Source organism: Mustela nigripes, chromosome 13, assembly GCF_022355385.1.
Source record: "Mustela nigripes isolate SB6536 chromosome 13, MUSNIG.SB6536, whole genome shotgun sequence".
Taxonomy (NCBI): domain Eukaryota; kingdom Metazoa; phylum Chordata; class Mammalia; order Carnivora; family Mustelidae; genus Mustela; species Mustela nigripes.
Window position 1 is genome coordinate 142566193 of NC_081569.1, and position 18901 is coordinate 142585093.

At 44.8% G+C, this 18901-nt stretch overlaps 1 protein-coding gene across 7 annotated transcripts in view; it reads left to right on the forward strand.

The window, feature by feature from the left end:
- TRAF3 (TNF receptor associated factor 3) overlaps positions 1-18901 on the forward strand; it is a 118799-nt gene that overhangs the window by 45987 nt on the left and 53911 nt on the right. For all 7 annotated transcript variants that reach the window (XM_059374041.1, XM_059374036.1, XM_059374042.1 and 4 more), the window contains exon 2: positions 17989-18114. The gene's annotated coding sequence lies outside the window, so the exon portion shown is untranslated. The remainder of the gene's footprint in view (positions 1-17988; positions 18115-18901) is intronic.

Consider the following 18901-nt stretch of genomic DNA (forward strand, 5'->3'; position numbering starts at 1 on the left):
TTTGACCAGTCTTCTTGTTTAGAGCTGACGAATGCCATCTACATAAATTATCGAAGATGTTCTTTAAAGAGATCTGCTTGTTCTTTGACTCACTGAATGGGCTTGAGTTCCAGAGGTGTAGACGTGCATAGCATGCACTTGCTTCTTTAACTTGAGCAATGACGGTGTCATTAATCTGGCACAGAACATTCTGTTTCACAAAATCAACCATATGGCCGTGGATGAGGAAATGTAGTTTCCTTCGTTGTTATTTGCCTTCAGATGAGCGTTTTCAGGTGTGCAGAGCCCCGTGCTTGTCCCCGGGTGAGTCGGACGCTACCTCCTGCTGCTCCTCTTTGTTTATCTCAGAGGGAGGCTGAGAGTCAGAACTCAGGTTTATTTATTTGTCCATGAATTGGTCGCCCCAAAACTGTATTTAAATGCATTATGGGTGGTAATTTATACGTTCGGTACCAAGAAATATGCTTTCAGGGTTACCATGGCAACTGCGTGCATTCTGGAAAGCTTGTGAATGAGTACTGAACCTTCTGGCGTTTTAAGTGAGATGTTCCAGCTCAGAGCCTGCATTCTTGATTAGTGTAAATAAATTCAGCTTTCTGTGTGTATCACATCCTTTTCCTTCATTTACCACTTGTCCGTTCAGCTCGGTTCTTCCTCTGCTAGCATCTGCCATGGTCTCTGGGCTCCTGGCAACAGACTACAGTTAAGACGTGGTTCTCAACTTCAGTCAGGGTGTGCGTGTCCCGACACCTCAGTCTGTGGGGGGTGTAGAATGGGCGGGCACACCCGTGCCTCTGGAGGCTGGAAATCCTCGAGAGCCCTGGAGCAGAGCGGGTAGCCCGTGTGCCGGTGTGGTTCTGGCAGAGCTCTCCTTCGGTCTGGAGAGTGTCTTTCCAGTAACAGCCCACGGCTCTGAGTGAGCCTGACTTCTAGGGAGGCAGCCTCGCCTGATTTATATTTCCAGGATACCTTGAAGGTTGGTTTTGGAGAGGGAGGCCCAGGTTGGAAAGACCTGTGTTCAAAATGCCAAACTTATGAAACTAATACACGAAGGCCTGTTCTCTTTGTTACCAGAGGATTGTTTGCTGTTGCTCAGAAATTTCTGTAGCATAGCTTCTTTGAAGATGAGTTCCCCTTGTGCATGTAAACCACCCTGATGCCTTGACGGCTGGCACTAGAGCATCTGTCTGCAAAGCGCACTGCACAGCTTCCCTGGGACGTCCAAGGCGGCCCTGGGGACAGTGGTGGCAGCTGAGGCCTGGGGAGGACACTCACGCTCCTGTCGGGCGCAGGCTCTGGGTTAAGGATGATTCCGATCATATGGCTCAGACTTTTTTTTTTAATTTTTATAAAGATTTTATTTATTTGACAGAGATCACAAGTAGGCAGAGAGGCAGGCAGAGAGGGTGGGGAAGCAGGCTCCCTGCTGAGCAGAGATCCCGACCTGGAGCTTGATCCCAGGACCCCAGGATCATTACCTGAGCCGAAGGCAGAGGCTTAACCCACTGAGCCATCCAGGTGCCCCACGGCTCAGGTTTTAAACCTGAAGGTAAAGTCGGCTTTGCAGACTCCCATCTTTGGGCATTTGTGACGCTCAACTGGGGGCCTTTCTTAAGGATCTTCAGTTCATTCAGTCCCTGTGTTTCCCAGGTGAGGAAACTGAGACCCAAAGAAGCTGTTTTTGCTTGGTTATGGTCCCACAGCAGGTCAGAACCAGACCTAGGATTAGAGACCTGGCTCCTGGCTCTCTGTTTTCCTAAGGATCGCTTTCCTGACACACGAGTTTTGCTCCCAGTAACTGTTTTTTGCTTTTCTTTTTATGAAAAAAAGGGGCTACGTAATAACAGGACTAGAACTCTCTAATTTATAGAAGTTCCTCCTTTCCCTTTCTTCTTTACTCCATCCTTCTTGGAGCTTCTACTCAGTGTGCAGGAGACTCGAGGGGCGCGTCCTCTGCCCGCCAGGCCTGGCGCCAGTGAGGAGAGATCACTGGCCGCGCACCGCCTCCCCCAGCGCTCCGCCTGCTCGGGGGTTGGGTCCTGCCGTCTGTGCTGTTCCTCCGGGAGGCTGGTGCCCGGCGGTCTCAGGGCAGGCGGGGAACGGAGTCACTAGCTCTTAAATCAAGGGCACCTTGCTGGGCTCGCTGAGGCGAACGACGTCGTGGTATTAGGTGCGGCTTACGCATTACGCCTGACTTTACTACAAATTATAAGAGGTTTGGCTTCTAAGGCTGCTTGTACTCGGGTTCCAAGCAGCTAGGGTGTCCCAGGACTCGGTTCCTGTAAGTGCCCCACCCCGCCCCCCGCCCTCCACGTGCGACTCTGAGCTCTGCAGGTCGGAGGCTCCCAGGCTCGGTTCGCAACAGAAGCCCGTCCGCTGTCTGGATAGCTTGGGAGCCCCTGACAACTGCAGAGCGGCTGCAGATTAGGGGGCGGTGGGCAGAGGGGGCAGAGAAGGCATAAGGCCCGCTGCGGGGTCGGCAGCATCCGGGGCCTGTTGCTCTGGGGGCACACGGTCAAGCAGGGGACGGCCCGCGGACACGCTGAACGTGCCGTCTGCAGAGGCTTCCCTGTGGTGATGCATGAGGAGCCCAGGACACGTGTGTTGCTGCCCTCGGGTGAGGAGAATTCGGTGACCTCGCTCATGAGAGAGCTGCACCGAGAGCCCAAGATGTAACCTTTCAGGGGGAGACAGGTTCCCGCTCTCAGTTGGTGGGACTCCGGTTTTCCTTGCTGTGAGGAATCCCGCAACCACACACCCTGCCCACGAGTGTGCCTTCCTCAGGTCTCTAGGGAAGGTGCCCCCCAGACAGCCTGGCTGCGGCCCGGGCAGTGGGGATGCGGTAGGGCCCAGGGAGGCCGGCGCGCTCCTCCACCAAACCTCCACCAAACCCCGCGAGCGGCCCCAGGCGGAGCGGCTACCGCTGGAAGCCTGAGGTGCTCCAGAAATGAGGCCAGCGGTAAAATTAAAATCGTTCCTCAGCATAGAAGAAAAGAAGTTTATTTTAATTGAAGGAGAACTGTATCTTGACTTGTCAAAAAAGGACATTCAATTAAAAATGACAGATTTTCACACTTAGAGAAGCTATGCATATGTTACAAAGTGGCATTTCTAGGGCGCCTGGGTGGCTCAGTCGGTGAAGCTTCTGCCTTCGGCTCAGGTCATGATCCCAGGGTCCTGGGACCGAACCCCGCATCTGGGCTCCCTGCTCAGCGAGAAGCCTGCCTCCTCTTCTCTCTCTGCCCCTCCCCTCGCTGTGTTCTTTGTCTTTCTCTCAAATAAATAAAATCTTTTTTAAAAATGGCATCTCTCAGGCACGTTCATGAGTGAGGTTTATTTTGCAGGGGTCTTCAGACCCTCAGGTTGGAGGTTGTGCTCAGCGGAAAGATGTCCCTGTCGTCTGGGTCCGTCCGTGTTGCTCTGAAACTGTCTCTGTAGTAGCCGGTGTGGCTGCGAGGGAGGGTCTGGACAGGGCTCAGGCCTGCCGTCTGTCCATGTCTGAGACTGTCCAAGTCCAGACTGCGAAGTGTTCCCACCTCCAGACGGAATCTCATTCAGTCCCTCCTCACCACCCAGCCTGTCCTTGGAAACGCAGCCCCAGGGCTCAGAGGACAGGGTCAGAGCCCAGGTGGACGGGTTCCTGCCCAGCTCCGCCTTCCTCCAGCCCCCGCCTGCGGTCTGGTTGCCCAGACTTCTCGGCCTACAGCCTTACCGCCCAGCCTGCGGCTCTTAGCATGTCGCTTCCCTTTTCATTCTGCCTGGGATTTTGACAATGTCTAGTAGTGCCAGATGGTTTTATCATTCACCATTAAGAGTGGTTTTGTTTATTACAACCTGCAGCTACAAATCTGGTAAATTCATTTCCTACGTTCAGTTTGTGCTCATCTAAAAATTGTGTTTATAACATTAATTCAGAAGAAGGCTTCAGTTATGAGTTGTTGAGAAACAGCTCTGTACCCCTTTTAATAAAGCTATTTTTGAAATGTAATTTAATGCCTGCAAGTAAATTGCTTGGAGGTTTAGCTCCTTACTTGCAAAGAATTGTGACCAGAAAAGTATTATTTTAACCCATTTTCTGAGCTCTGACCAGAAACCCATTCATTCAGTTCATACTTACCAGTCACGCATATTTATCAATATACTGTGATTATATTTATGTTATATATACTTATATCCTTGTGTTTGACCTATAGTAGTGTGTGTGTGGGTACATATGCATTTATATGTACTAGTTAATACTAATTAATATCAAGCAGAAGTACAGCAAAAAGGTTAGTACCCTTGAATTATAAGGTGATTTTTTTCCTGTGTAACCTATAGAATGAGGTATTGAATTGATACTCAGTACTGAGCCGCTTCTTACACACTTGATTTTTCTTACTGTGTTTATCTATGTTTATATTTTTAAAATTGGAGAATTATGGAGATAGTTAATTTCTACGGATCCTTCAGATTATGGCTTAGATGTCCCCTCCCCAGGAGGCCTTCCCTTTACCCACGTAAATGAGTGTCGCCGGTGTGCTCGCCATGTGCTCCCTGGGTGGTTTTCCTGTCACACGCGTGCACACATAGTTCCGCGTACCGGGTCCCCTTCCTCGCAGACAGCCTTCAGGGCCCGTCTTCCGTGTCCTGCCCTGCGCGGACTGTGCTGACCTGGGCACAGGAGTGTGTATTGAAGGAACACAGGACACTGGAGGCCCCTCTGAGGTGGCTGTGATGCTCTGTGTCCCTTCCAGGGCTGTCTTGGAAGTTTTCAACTATTGTCTTGATTCAACCAAGGAATCTTTTTTCCATGACTAATTTAGTATCTTTCCAAATTGTTGAATACTTGTGTTTTCCCCTCCACCACGGGGCTGGAGACAGCCAAGAGTAGAGGACTCTTTCTGTCCTGAAAGGCCCCTTCCTCTTTCACTCTCCATGTTTTTTCTTGTAAGTGAGCAGTACACTGGGAGGCTAGCAGACTTTAACGCATCCTTTGAATTAAGTGTAGAGATTTTTGAGGAAAATGAGGTAGTTTTGAGAAACTAGTAAAGCCAGCCCCAGTGCTTTTGATGTTTTAATTTATAGGAAGAGCTCTTTCATTTTCCTCATGACAGTGCCAGACTGGGGAAGGGTGCTGTTACTAAGAATTATTTATGGGCACTTGTGAGAGTGCAGATGGGGACCTGGCAAGACAGGCTTTGGTTCCAACCACTGGACCATTTGGGACGGCCCCAGGGGCTTGTGTGAGATGTGGTGCTGTGGGGCCTCAGTGTGGCCAGGAGCTCCCTGCCCTCCGGGACTTTTGGCTACTGAGTCAGTCTTGGAGTTTTTCAGCAGCACTGATCTAACCTACAAATTTAGATTTATTTTCTTATTATTCCAGTAGAAAATTTTATTAATGTAGCTTTTTCTTTTTTGCATAAAAATTGTTGACAGAATATTTTATTTTCAAAATACTGATTAATTTTGGGGGAAACCCAAAGAGATTTGATGTTGCATAACAAATCTGTTAAATTCATCAAATAAAGTGCAGTGAATCATAACCATATTAATTAAGCAAAAGTGAACATTGCAGAATAGGGTTTATTTGAAAGACTGATCAGGACTTGGGGCGCCTGGGTGGCTCAGTGGTTTAAGCCGCTGCCTTCGGCTCAGGTCATGATCTCAGGGTCCTGGGATCGAGTCCCACATCGGGCTCTTTGCTCAGCAGGAAGCCTGCTTCCTCCTCTCTCTCTCTCTCTCTGCCTGCCTTTCTGCCTACTTGTGATCTCTCTCTGTCAAATAAATAAATAAAATCTTTTAAAAAAAAAAAAAAGAAAGACTGATCAGGACTTGAAAGGTGTCCCACTTTCATACAACCTTATGTTAAACAGTGCGATCAGTTGGATGTCACGTAGGAAACTTTGTACTGGTGGGTCCAGCAATTTTAGCAATTGGGATCACCTTTGAGTAGGAAGTCAATTTATTTTAGAGGGTTTATGTAGCATGAGAATATTAGATTCAAAAAGATCCTAGAAATATTATACTAGACATCTCAAATTTTCTTTTCTTTTTTTTTAAATTTTTTTTTTTTAAGATTTTATTTATTCATTTGACAGACAGAGATCACAAGCAGGCAGAGAGGTAGGCAGAGAGAGAGGAAGGAAAGCAGGCTCTGTGCTGAGCAGAGAGCCCGATGCGGGGCTCAATCCCAGGACCCTGAGATCATGACCTGAGCCGAAGGCAGAGGCTTTAACCCACTGAGCCACCCAGGCGCCCCATTCTTTTTTTTTTTTTTTTCTTTTTAAGATTTTATTTATTTATGATAGAGATAGCAAGAGAGAGAGACAACAGAAGCATGGGGGAGCTGGAGAAGCAGGCCTCCCACTGAGCAGGAAGCCTAATATGGGGCTGGATATGGGGCTTGATCCCAGGACACTGGGACATGACCTGAGCCAAAGGCAGACACTCAACAACTGAGCCACCCAGGTGCCTGACATCTCAAGTTATCAACATGACTCTATCTGTACAAATATATGTGACATTTTGTATTTTAGCACTAAAGTAAGTATGCAAGTGGTAATGAATATTCAACCATGATTTCAGGTGGACAAGACTTCAGAGAAACCTATCATATTGCCAAAAACAAAACCAAACTCACCACTGCATTATAGCTCCAAAACATTGTTTTTTCACACAAGTGTAATTTTAACTGTCACCCAGGAGCATGGGATAGTTATTTCATTCTTAACTAGCTTTTTCCCTCCCTGTTCAAACCCATTTGGAAAATGCTTTTCAAAAGTAAGCTAAGTAGTTCTAGTCAGTTCTTATATGTAAAGTAGCTAGAAACCAAGCAAATAATTAGTTATGTGATACAAGAAATTTATTTTAGCCTTGCCAAGATCTCAGTATCCTCCTTGAAGTCAGAAACAGCCTTGGTTCAGCCAGAGGCCCTGTCTTCGGTGCATCTGGTTGTGAATGTCCTATGTTAGTCCCAAGGGAATAAATAAACTTAAGGGCTGTCCATGCTGAAATTCGAAACAATGAAAAAAGGTGCTTTGTTTTCAAAAGTGACAAATGCATTAGTTAGGCATTATTGATGTTTTGGGAATTTTGAGGCATGTATTTTGCTGTTTCACCCAGATTTTGAATGTACAGGTGTCTGAGCCATTGAGAACACTGGTCAAGTCAGCATGGAGGGAGCACTGGTCCTTGAGACCAGGGGTTAAGTCCTGCTGACTCTGACTTTGGGTGAGTTGCTAAGGGTCATTATCTTAGTTCCTCAGTAGTCCAAGGAGAGATTTGGAGCATTGGATAGCCTTTTAAAGATGAATTGAGAGGTGCAAATGGCAAATGCAGTGTTACAGCATAAATCTCTGTTGATTCTTATGACATCACGAGTCGGTGAGCGTGCCTTTGTTGATACAGTCACTGTCTGTTAACAGATGTTACAGATGTGACTCAAGAGCAGACCACTCTGTTGCTTGCTAATGTGTCATGTTGGGAAACTGCTGAATCTTTCTGTTCCAGTTTCCTCATCTCTGTAATGTGGGGGTCGGGGGTAAAGGAGAGTATTTACAGAGTTGTGAAGAGTAAATGAGTGATCACAGGACAATGTAATAACTACTAATATATATTGAATGTGTACTGTGTGGTAGATAATTTCTGAGTGCTGAGGATACAAACCTAAGAAAAGCACTTCCCCGTCTTCAGAAAGCTCACCGTCAGGTGGCAGAGAGAGAAAGAAGCAGAGCCAGTGTGGACTTGTGTTATGATGAGTTCTTATAGTATAGATCAGGGCTTGAGGAAGGTCACTTCCACCAGGAAGGGAAGGTTCTCGAAAGATGCTTAGAAACGTTTAGCTCCATAGCAAGCAGGTGCCTGCCGAGTGTGCCTGGCATCTTGCTAGGTGCTGGGGCTGGAGGGAGGCAACAGATACAAAGTTAGCATCCCTCTGCCCTAAAGTTTCATGACAAACTGTGAGTTGAGTGTATAGGGTAGGTGTCAAGACACTCGAATGGAGTCTTGAGGATCAAGTGTCTGGCAGGACATGAAGAGAGTGAGAGGGAAGCAGCCAAGGCACAGGAGAAATGGGACAAGAGAGCACATGTGTAAGTCCACCCCGTGACACAGAGGCAGAGTTCTTGGCTGGGGAGGGCAGGCGTTCGGTGCCGGGCTGCGTGGGGCAGACTCGCACCCAAAGCCAAGTCAGAAGGAGCAGATGCAAGAGGGAATTGAGGGTGGGGAGATGCTTCGTGAACTCGAACAGTGTCTGATTGTTAAATTAATTAATTTCATGAGTTTTGACTATCCATAAAAATTACAATTTTAATTTCGTAGTCTTTGTTCCTCCACTAAACTTAATACCATAAAATTTTTAATTAAGGGAAAAGCTTTATTTGGTCATTATATTTGAAAACATTTTCCTGCGCTTGTGCTTTTAGAAAATGAAGTAAACGCAGAATACAAAGAAGTTGGCTCATGGTGGAACTTTAATTCTCGCAGCCATGAGAGGCCTTCTGCTTGCCCCGGCCTAGGGCTTTCCTACTGCGCGCGTGCTAGAGAGGAGCACCAGCCGGGCGGCAATCCTGTGGAATCCCATTGGTCATCTGTGGCTTGATTTCTTTTAATTGAACTGATGTAGTGAGAACGTTGGCTCCTACTTTCACCACGAGTTAGTAAACTGACTTGGTAGCAGGTGCTGCTGTTGGCTGTTTTTGTATACTCCATAATATAAATGTATCACCCCGACATTGTATAATTATTGTATTGTTTTCCAGTTACAAGGTCTTTGTGTGCATGTGTTTATTTAGTAATTATAGGAAAGATTTTATTTTTTTAATTAATTTATTTTGGGGGCGCCTGGGTGGCTTAGTCATTGAGCATCTGCCTTCAGTTCAGGTCATGGTCCCCAGGGTCCTGGATTGGGCCCCTGCATCGGGCTCCCTGCTCAGCGGGGAGTCTGCTTCTTTCTCTTCCACTTCCCCTGCTTATGTTCCGTCCCTTGTTGTCTCTCTCTGTCAAATAAATAAATAAAATCATAAAAAAAATTAATTTATTTTTTCAATTTCTTGGAAGTAGGCTCCACACCCAACATGTGGCTTGAACTCACAACCCTGAGATTAAGAGCCTCGTGCCCTACCAGCTGAGCCAGCCAGGCGCCCCAACTAGAGGAAAACTTTTATATTCTTGTAGTATTTCTCTGCCTACAAAGTAGATTATATGTGGGAATATGTACACATAAGACTTTAGTTGCAAATTGGGGCATCTGGGTGGCTCAGTTGTTAAGCATCTACCTTGGGCTCAGGTCGTGAACCCAGGGTCCTGGGATGGAGCCCCCCATGGGGCTCTCTGTTCAGAGGGGAGTCTGCTTCACCCTCTCTCCCCTCCCCCGCTTGTGTTCTCTCTCTTGCTATGTCTCTCTGTCAAATAAATAAATAAAATCTCAAAATAAATAAATAATAAAGACTTTAGTTGCAAATAGAAGGAATTTGAGCATCACATTTCATACTGAAGCATTTTCTGTTTTAAGGTATCTCTGAATAAGTCAATTTTCCAGTTCTGATAAAGTCTGTAGTTATATTAGTATAGTGTGCTTAGTAAGAAATTTAGTCCTGAGTCTTGCATTTCTGCCATGACTGAATAACAAGGACCAAACTTACTCTCCACCAAGACCAGGTGAGGCAAGTGAGGCACTTGACTCGGGTGTAGAACTGAAGCGGGCACCAAAAAGCTTAATAATTGAGATTAATATTTTAGGGGCACCTCACTGGCACAGTCAGTAGAGCATAGAACTCTTGATCTTGGAGATTTTAAGTTTGAGCACCATGTTGGGTATAGAGATTACTTAAAAATAAAATTAAAAAAAAAATGTTTTAACTTATTTGACATTTTAGTGGGGGGAGAGGTAGAGAGAATCCTCAAGCAGACTCCCTGCTGAGTGCGAGCTTAAAATGGGACTCCATCTCATGACCCTGAGATCACGACCTGAGCCAAAATCAAGAGTCAGAAGCCCAACTGAGCCACCCAGGTGCCCCTAAAATAAACATTTTAATACGGCGTTTTGAGAAAGTCCAATGCGATACAAACAGATCCATAATGAAAAAAAAATAAAAATTTAAATATAGACAGGATCAGAATTAATGATTTTTCCTTTTGCCTCACCTCTGACATGGCTCAGTTCAGCCGTGTTACCAGTACTATCTTAGTTTAAAATTTTAATGTTTTCGTTTCTCATGGATTTTTTTCATTAGTTTTGGCTTTTATCTCTGTTACTGAGTTTTTTGTTCCTCCCTAAAATTTGTACCTGAGGCAGGGGCCTCACTCACCTGACCCCAGTCCCAAACCTGACTGCCATCTTAAACAACTTGAAAACCAGACAAAATAGATGAAGCAACAGCTTTAGACATTGGTCAGCAGACAGATTAGGACTGTGTTCCTGGAAATAAAAGAAATGAACTCTACAGTTATTCCAGCCTTTTCTCTAGAGCAGGATCCATGAAATTTTGCTGTAAATGGACAAACAGTAAATATCTCAGACTTTCCGGACCATATGATCTCAGTCACAGCTCCATACTTATTCAGCTCTGTGTCTGCTTTCATACTCAGTATGTGAATGAATGGGTGTGGACGTATTCCCATAAAACTTTATTTAAAAAAAAAAAAACAAACTGGTAGTAGGTTAGATTTGGCCCCAGGTCATAGTTTGTAAATTCTGGCGTAGAGACAGTTTCCACACTGCAGGGCAGGGAGAGAGAAGCCGGAGCCCACTGGCCTTACTGAAGTGACAAACCCTCAGTGTTTGGGAAGACAAAGCAGCTAGAATTTAGGTGGGGGGTAAAGCACAGGAGAGGAAGGGGGCTCCTTACAACTCCAGAGATCTGTCAGAGGACCCCCTGGAGATTTTGACTGAGTGCTGATCCACATATACATGAGGAGAAACATCTCAAAGCCAGGAAAAGAACTACCAGAAAGGAGCAGCCTGGATAATTTCTGGATATCACACAGGGTTGAGATAGTTAGGTCCTTTCAAGGCTGTTTTTAAGTCTTTGTTAGGGTGGGTTCAGAGCAGCTTTTCCAGTTAGGGCATCAGGTAGACTCCCCTCACCTCAGCAGTGGGGCTGGATTAGCTCTAGACTAGAAGGGCTGCTGCGGACCTGCCCAGCCAGTTCCACGTAATAGTTCTCAGAACTAAGTCCCACCTATATTTATTTATTTATTTATTTGACGAAGTAAGAGAGAGAGAGAGCGAGCATTTGCATGGGAGGAGGGGCAGAGGATGAAGGAGAGAGAATCTTTTTTTAAATTTTTTTAAGATTGTATTGTTTATTTGACAGAGACACACAGCGAGAGAGGGAGCACAGCAGGGGGAGTGGGAGAGGATAGAAGCAGTCTTCCCTCCAAGCAGGGAGCCCAGTGTGGGGCTCCATCCCAGGACCCTGAGATCAGGACCTGAGCTGAAGGCAACGCTTAAGGACTGAGCCACCCAGGTGCTGCAGGAGAGAGAGAAGCTTAAGCAGACTCCTTACCAAGTGTGGAGCCCGATGCCAGGCTTGATCCCAAGACCCTGAAATCATCACTTGGTTCAAAATCAAGTCAGCCACTTAACTGACTGAGCCACCCAGGTGCCCCAAGTCCTAATTACATTTAAAAGGATATGATAACATCCAGTTCCCAACAGCATAAAAAAAGTGTCCAGCATCTTATAAAAATTACCAGACATACAAAGAAGCAAGAAAATAAGACATTAACCAGGAGAAAAATTAACCACTAGAAACAGATGCAAAATAATAGACAAGTACATTAAAATAACTGCTATAAAATAAGTTGCACATGTTCAAGAATATAGAGAAAAATGAACATAATTAGCAAAATGAAAAATACAGAAAACTGAAGTAAAACTTCTAGATGAAAAATAAAATTTCTGAAATGAAAAATGTAACAGAGAGATTAATAACAGGTTGGTACTACAGAAGAATATGTCCGTGAACTTCAAGACATGGCAAAGAAATGGTCCAGGACACAACAAATAGAATAGAGAAGACGGGAGAGACTAACAGAGCATTTAGGAACCTGTGAGACAAAATCAGCTGTTTTCAGATACATGTAACTAGAGTTCCAAAAGAGGAGGGAATGCAAATAGCATTTGGAGAGATAATGGCTGAAAAAAAAATCCAAATTTGATGAAAATTACAAACCACAGAGCTCAAAAATCCCAAACGGAATAAACAAAGAAAACCATACCAATGTGTACCGCATAACAATATTGCTGAAAAACCAGTGCTAAAGAGGGGGAAAAAAGTAAGAAGAAAAGACATTACAGAAAAACAAAAACAGAAATGACAGCTGACATCTGGTCTGAGCTTGTGCTAGCCAGAAGACAACACAGTGACATGTTTAAAGCACGGAAAGAAAAATCTGTTAGTTTAGAATTTTGTACCCAGAGAAAATATCTTTTAGAAATAAAAGTGAAATCACAATTTCTAGGCCAAGAAAAGCTGACAGAATTTATTGCCAGCAGACCTGCACTACATGAAATTTTTAAAGGAAGTTTAGTTAGAAGGAAATTATATCATATGGGAATTTTTTTTAAAGATTTTATTTATTTATATGACAGAGATCACAAGTAGGCAGAGAGTCAGGCAGAGAGAGAGAGAGAGGGGGAAGCAGGCTCCACACCGAGCAGAGAACCCGATGAGGGCCTCTATCCCAGGACCCTGGGATCATGACCTGAGCCGGAGTCAGAGGCTTAACCCACTGAGCCACCTAGGTGCCCACCAGATGGAAATTTTTACACAGAGGAGTAAAAATAATAACCTGAAATGGTCAATAGATGGATAAATATCCTCACTTTTAATTGCCTTTTTTTTAATTGGCTATTTAGCGGTGCCTGGGTGGCTCAGTTGTTAAGTATCCGCCTTCCGCTCAGGGAATGACCCCAGTGTCCTTGGATAGAGCCCTGCATCAGGTCCCCTGCTCGGCAGGAAGCCTGCTTCTTCCTCTCTCAGTCCCCGTTCTTGTGTTTCCTCTCTCAGTGTCTCTCTGTCAAATGAATAAATAAATATCTTTTTTTTTTTTTTTTTTTTTTAAAAGTCTGTTGGGGCCCCTGCATGGCTCTGTGGGTTAAGCCTCTGCCTTTAGCTCAGGTCATGATCTCAGGGTCCTGGGATTGAGTCCCGCATCGGGCTCTCTGCTCAGCGGGAGGCCTGCTTCTCCCTCTCTGCCTGCTGCTCTGCCTACTTGTGATCTCTCTCTCTGTCAAATAAATAGGTGAAATCTTAAAAAAAAAGGGGGGGGGCAGGGGTGCCTGTGTGGCTCAGTGGGGTAAAGCCTCTGCCTTCGGCTCGGGTCATGATCCCAGGGTCCTGGGATCGAGCCCGGCATCGGGCTCTCTGCTCAGCGGGGAGCCTGCTTCCCCCTCTCTCTGCCTGCCTCTCTGCCTACTTGTGATCTCTGTCTGTCAAATAAATATTAAAATAAAATCTTTAAAAAAAAAAAGGCAAAAGTGACAATATATGCTGGGCCTTATAATACTAGTAGAGGTGAATCAGTGAAATCAGTAGCACAAAGGACGGGAGGAGAGCGACGGAATTCGCTGTCCCTGCGACGGAATTCGCTGTCCCTGCGACGGAATTCACTGTCCCTGCGCCTAATGCAGCGCAGCAGTGTTTGCGGGTAAACTCTGAGGAGTTAAAGATCGCTGTCCTATCCACAAAATCTGTCATGGGTAGGAGAAGAAGGAAACATTACTGCCAATATGAGGGATGTAAAAAAGGGTCCCACTACGGACCCTAAAGACATTGAAAGGGTAGTAAGAGTAAAATTGTGAATAATTTTATACCAATAAATTTGACTTTTTTTTTTTTTTTTAATTTGTTTGACAGACACAGTGAGAGAGGGAACATGATCAGGGAGAACAGGAGAGGGAAAAGCTCCCGCCAAGCAAGGAGCCCAATGTGGGACTTGATCCCAACACCCTGGGATCACTGAGCTGAAAGCAGACACTTAAAAGACTGAGGTCACCCAGGTGCCCCTAAATTTGACAACTTAAACAAAAACATTTTTTGAAAAACACAAACCATCAAAGCTAACTCAGGAAGAAATATGTAACTTTCATTATTCTGTATTTACTAAAGAAATTGAATTGGTAATGAAAATCCTTTGGGGCGCCCGAGTGGCTCAGTCAGTTAAATGTCTGCCTTTGGCTCCATTCATGATCTCAGGGTTCTGAAAATGAGGAGGGAATGTTTCCTATCTCATTCTGTGAGCCAGCGCTGGACTGAAAGGAAGACAAGACAAAAACTCACAGTAAAGCAAAACCACCAAGTGCATTAGTCTTACACACATCTTCCATACATGGTAGCAGATAGAATCCATGTAGAAACATATAAAAAGGATATTACTTAATGATCACGTGAGGTTTATCTCAGGAGTGAGAAATTGGCTTAACACTGGAAAATCAATCCCTGTAATCCACCAGCGTAGCATATCAAACACGGAAAAACGAGAAGCACAGAGATGGAAATGTGGGAAGCACAAAGGGAAGGCAGGAGACACAGGAAGTAGGGACTAAGGCTCATGTAATTGGCTCTAGAAGGAGACATGAGGGCCAGGGCAGAAGCAGTGCTTGAAAAGATAATGGCTGAAATCTCTCCAGAAAGTTGAAATGCGGCAAACCACAATGGTAAGACGTTCAACAAATGACTGACAAGATATCCTAAGTAAAAAGAGGGGCACCTGGGTGGCTCAGTGGGTTAAGCCGCTGCCTTCGGCTCAGGTCATGATCCCAGGGTCCTGGGGCCGAGTCCCGCATCGGGCTCTCTGCTCAGCAGGGAGCCTGCTTCCCCTCTCTCTCTCTGTCTGCCTCTCCATCTACTTGTGATTTCTCTCTATCAAATAAATAAGTAAAATCTTTAAAAAAAAAAAAAAAAAAAAGAAAGAAATCCACACGCAAACACAGGGCCGTGAAGCACATGATTACACAGAGGAACAGCAGCTGGATTCCTGACACCGGCCCTGAGAGCCACACGGCACTTGGAGTGATAAGTCAGTAGGAGAAAGGAAGGGATTCTCTCTCTAACCAAAATGATTGAATGTTATGTAAAATGTTAATGGTGACAAAAGTACGTGAACATGTGTAAACACGTAGTGGTGGGACATAGGCTGGAAATACGATGAATGGAGTTAACACTTTAAAGTCCTTGCTGTCTGAGAGAAGGGTAAGATAGGGCTGTGAGGAGAAGCCGCACATTGTCATTTCTAAAGTAATCATTAAAAGAGTAAAAACAGAACCTGTACCTTCTAGATGACACAGAAGAGGGAGTTAGAATAACATTCCTAAAGGAGGCGGATAGCCCCTGGTAAAATAGCAGAAGGAAATCTACATATGCGGGTTGGCTTCCAGGGCCAATAGAGTAAATTTCCATTTAAAGGCAAAGATACTTGGGCGCCTGAGTGGCTCAGTGGGTTAATCCTCTGCCTTAGGCTCAGGTCATGATCTCAGGGTCCTGGGATCGAGCCCCACATCGGGTCCCGCATCGGGCTCTCTGCTCAGCGGGAATCGTGCTTCCTCCTCTCTCTCTCTGCCTGCCTCTCTGCCTATTTGTAATCTCTCTCTGTCAAATAAATAAATAAAATCTTTAAAAAAAAATAAATAAAGGCAAAGATACCAAGATTTTTCAAAATATTTTTTTTAAAAATCCAACTATATACTGTTTTCAAGAGATTCATCTAAAGGAATTCAGAAATGTTGAAAGTAAAATGATGACAAAAATAAACTATGCAAATACCGAGAACAAGAATGTGTAGTATTAGACAAAATATATTTTAAGGCAAAAAGCAGGACCAGAGTATCGTTTCACAGTGGGCCCCTGTAGGTCCTGTGACAAAATAAATAGCTTATCATAAACAGGTTCTTTTCTTGCTCACACAAAGTCCAGGATAGGTAGTCCTAGTTGGCAGATGGCTTTCCACATGATTGAGTTCTTTGGGAAAGAGAATCTTGTAGTCCCAGAGGAGGAAGAAAAGACTTCATTAATTTGACTCTGTGTGTTCACAGAAACCAGCTCTGGCCAGGGTGTAAGGAAGGAGGCTCGCACTGGCCAGGCCTGACCGGCACACGTCTGCCTGTGCCTGGGGGTCGGAGTCAGTGTCTCTGGAAGCTGGTGGACGTTGATGAGGGAGTTCATTAAGCCTGATGAGAAGTGGTAGCCCCGTAGCTGCTGGAGAGATGAACAGGAAGGAGCTTGTTGCAAAATTAAAAGTGCATTGTGGCAGGGGTGTCTGACTCTTGACCTCAGCTCTGGTGTTGATTCAGGGCCCTGAGTCCCAGCCCTATGCTGGGCTCCACGCTGGCCTTGGAGCCTACTTTAAAAAAAAAAAAAAAAATTGCATTGCAGCAATTGTCAGATGTAAAATTTTTACAAATGTAAGAAATGTAAATGTTAATAAAAAATTTTTTTTAAGAGCTAAAGAAAGAGAGAGTAGGGGAGGGGCAGGGGGAGGGAGAGTAAGAATCTTGAGCAGGCCACACACCCTGCACACAGCCCAAAGCAGAACTCGATTGTACGATTATAACTTGAACCAAAATCAAGAATCAGACGCTTAATGGACTGAGCCACCCAGGCGCCCCTATTCAAAATAATTTTAAAATTCAATGTAGTGAAGAATTCTTAGGGTACCACTATACAGCCATTCAGTTAGCAAGAATTAAAAAACTGGGCAAGTCTTGTTGAAGTAGTTGAGCACCAGAAACACTCTCATACACTTCTGATGGGGGTATAAATTGTTACAACTGCTTTGGAAAATAGTTTGGCTTTATGTAGCAAAGGTGTATCCCATTTCTAGGTCTGTACACCAGAGAAATACATGCTCACTGTGCTTAAGATGGCTGCGCCACGGAGACCACGGAGATCTGTTCGTAGTGTCTTTGCTCCAAGGCAGAAACTACCCAGGGGACAGGGGAATGGATAAGTAAATTAGTGTATTTTTACACAATGGTGTGCTACACGGCAATGAAAATAAATACCAGGTGCAGCCCCAGAGGTGGAGTGGAAAAAAAAAAAGAGAGAGAGAGAGAAAGAAAGAGTACATACAATATAATTCTGTGTATAGAAATTACAAATTTTGGCAAAAATATTCTGTATCAGTGCCTAGATGCTGCATCTAAAGGAAGGTAAGAAAGCGATAACCGTAAAGGTTATAGTTGCTGCTCACGGCGGAAGGTGGGGGTGGGGGTGGGGGGTCAGAGAGAGGTACCCTGCCGTTTTGGGGTTTCAGCAGTGTTTGTTCCTTCCTTGGCCTGGATGGTTGTTGGACTAGTGTTTGTGTACCGAACATAGTGTTGACCGTGCTTTGTGTGTGTGTGTGCATGATAAAAGTTATTTTAAAATTAAAATAGTCTGAAGATATCCAGACTTTGTAATTTGTGTCCACATAAATTGTAATGTGGAAAATCCAAAACACATGTTTCTGTAGAGTGGTTAAAATGGTTTCTTTTCTTTCTTTTCTTTTTTTTTTTTTAAGATTTTATTTATTTATTTGACAGAGAGGGATCACAAGTAGGCAGAGAGGCAGGCAGAGAGAGGGGGAAGCAGGCTCCCTGCTGAGAAGAGAGCCGGATGCAGGACTCGATCCCAGGACCCTGAGATCATGACCCGAGCTGAAGGCAGAGGCTTAACCCACTGAGCCACCCAGGCGCCCCAAAAAGTTTTCTTTAAACTTCTTTCCTTTTTTTTTTTTTTGAGATTTTTAAAAATTTTTATTTGAGAAAGAGAGAGAGAGCATGAGAGGAGAGGGTCAGAGGGGAGAAGCAGACTCCCCATAGAGCCACGAGCCCGATGCAGGACTCGATCCCGGAGTTCCGGGATCATGACCCAAGCTGAAGGCAGTTGCCCAACCAATGAGCCACCCAGGCACCTAAACTTCTTTCTTGATCATTCTTTTTAATTTACATTTTTGAAATTCTATTTTTAAAACATTTAAAAATGTTCCCAGTGGAGTTGACCCAGTATTATCATTACTCCCCAGGTGAGAGACCCCAGCAGGCTCCTTGAAGAAGGGCAGGATTGGCGCTGCTTTGTTTCTTTCTTGACCGAAGTCTCTTCCTGCTAGACCGTGCTTTGCTGTATCTTCCTCGCAGCGTATGACACACAGGTACGTCTCTGGAAAATTTTAATTTATATAGATTTCTTTTTGCAGCTGGAACTTGTTTGCTTTTTCATAAAAATAAAGTGATTGAAACATCCTGAACTTACTCATTTTTGGCTTTAGCAGTTTCCTCTGTGACAGGCCTATTTGAGTAACTGCTGCACACATGGCACCGTATTTCGGTGTGTGTCTAACCTTATTGTTATTTCTCATTTTTTTAAACCGGCATTACACTTTGAGAATAATCATCATTACACCTGATGGCCCAGTAATGATGAATGTGTTTGAAACCCGGGGCAGGGCTAGGGGTTTCTGCCTTATAGGCCTGCCCTCCGCAGCAGGACGTTCACCGAGGGCAGGGAGGCCTTCCCAGCTCAGATTGCAGCTTTTTAAAAATTTTTTTTTCTAATTTTATTTGACAGAGAGAGAAATCACAAGTAGGCAGAGAGAAAGCCCGAGAGAGAGGGTAGCAGGCTCCCTGTTGAGCAGAGAGCCAGATGCGGGCTTGATCCCAGGACCCTGAGACCATGACCTTGAGCCGAAAGCAGAGGCTTAACTCACCGAGCCACCCTGGTGCCCCAGATTGCAGCTTTTGATGCTTGAACTGTTTGCTCCCTAACTGTTGTTCTCTAGGAGTTTGAAAGGAAACAAAGTACTCTGTTTTGGTCTCTAATTTGTGATTGAGTAGCACTTTATACTTGAAATTAAGAACTCTTTACCATGTTAGAACAGTAAAATGAATATAAAATGGATTTGAAATAGTTGCATCCAAAGTGAGTTTTATATATAGCCA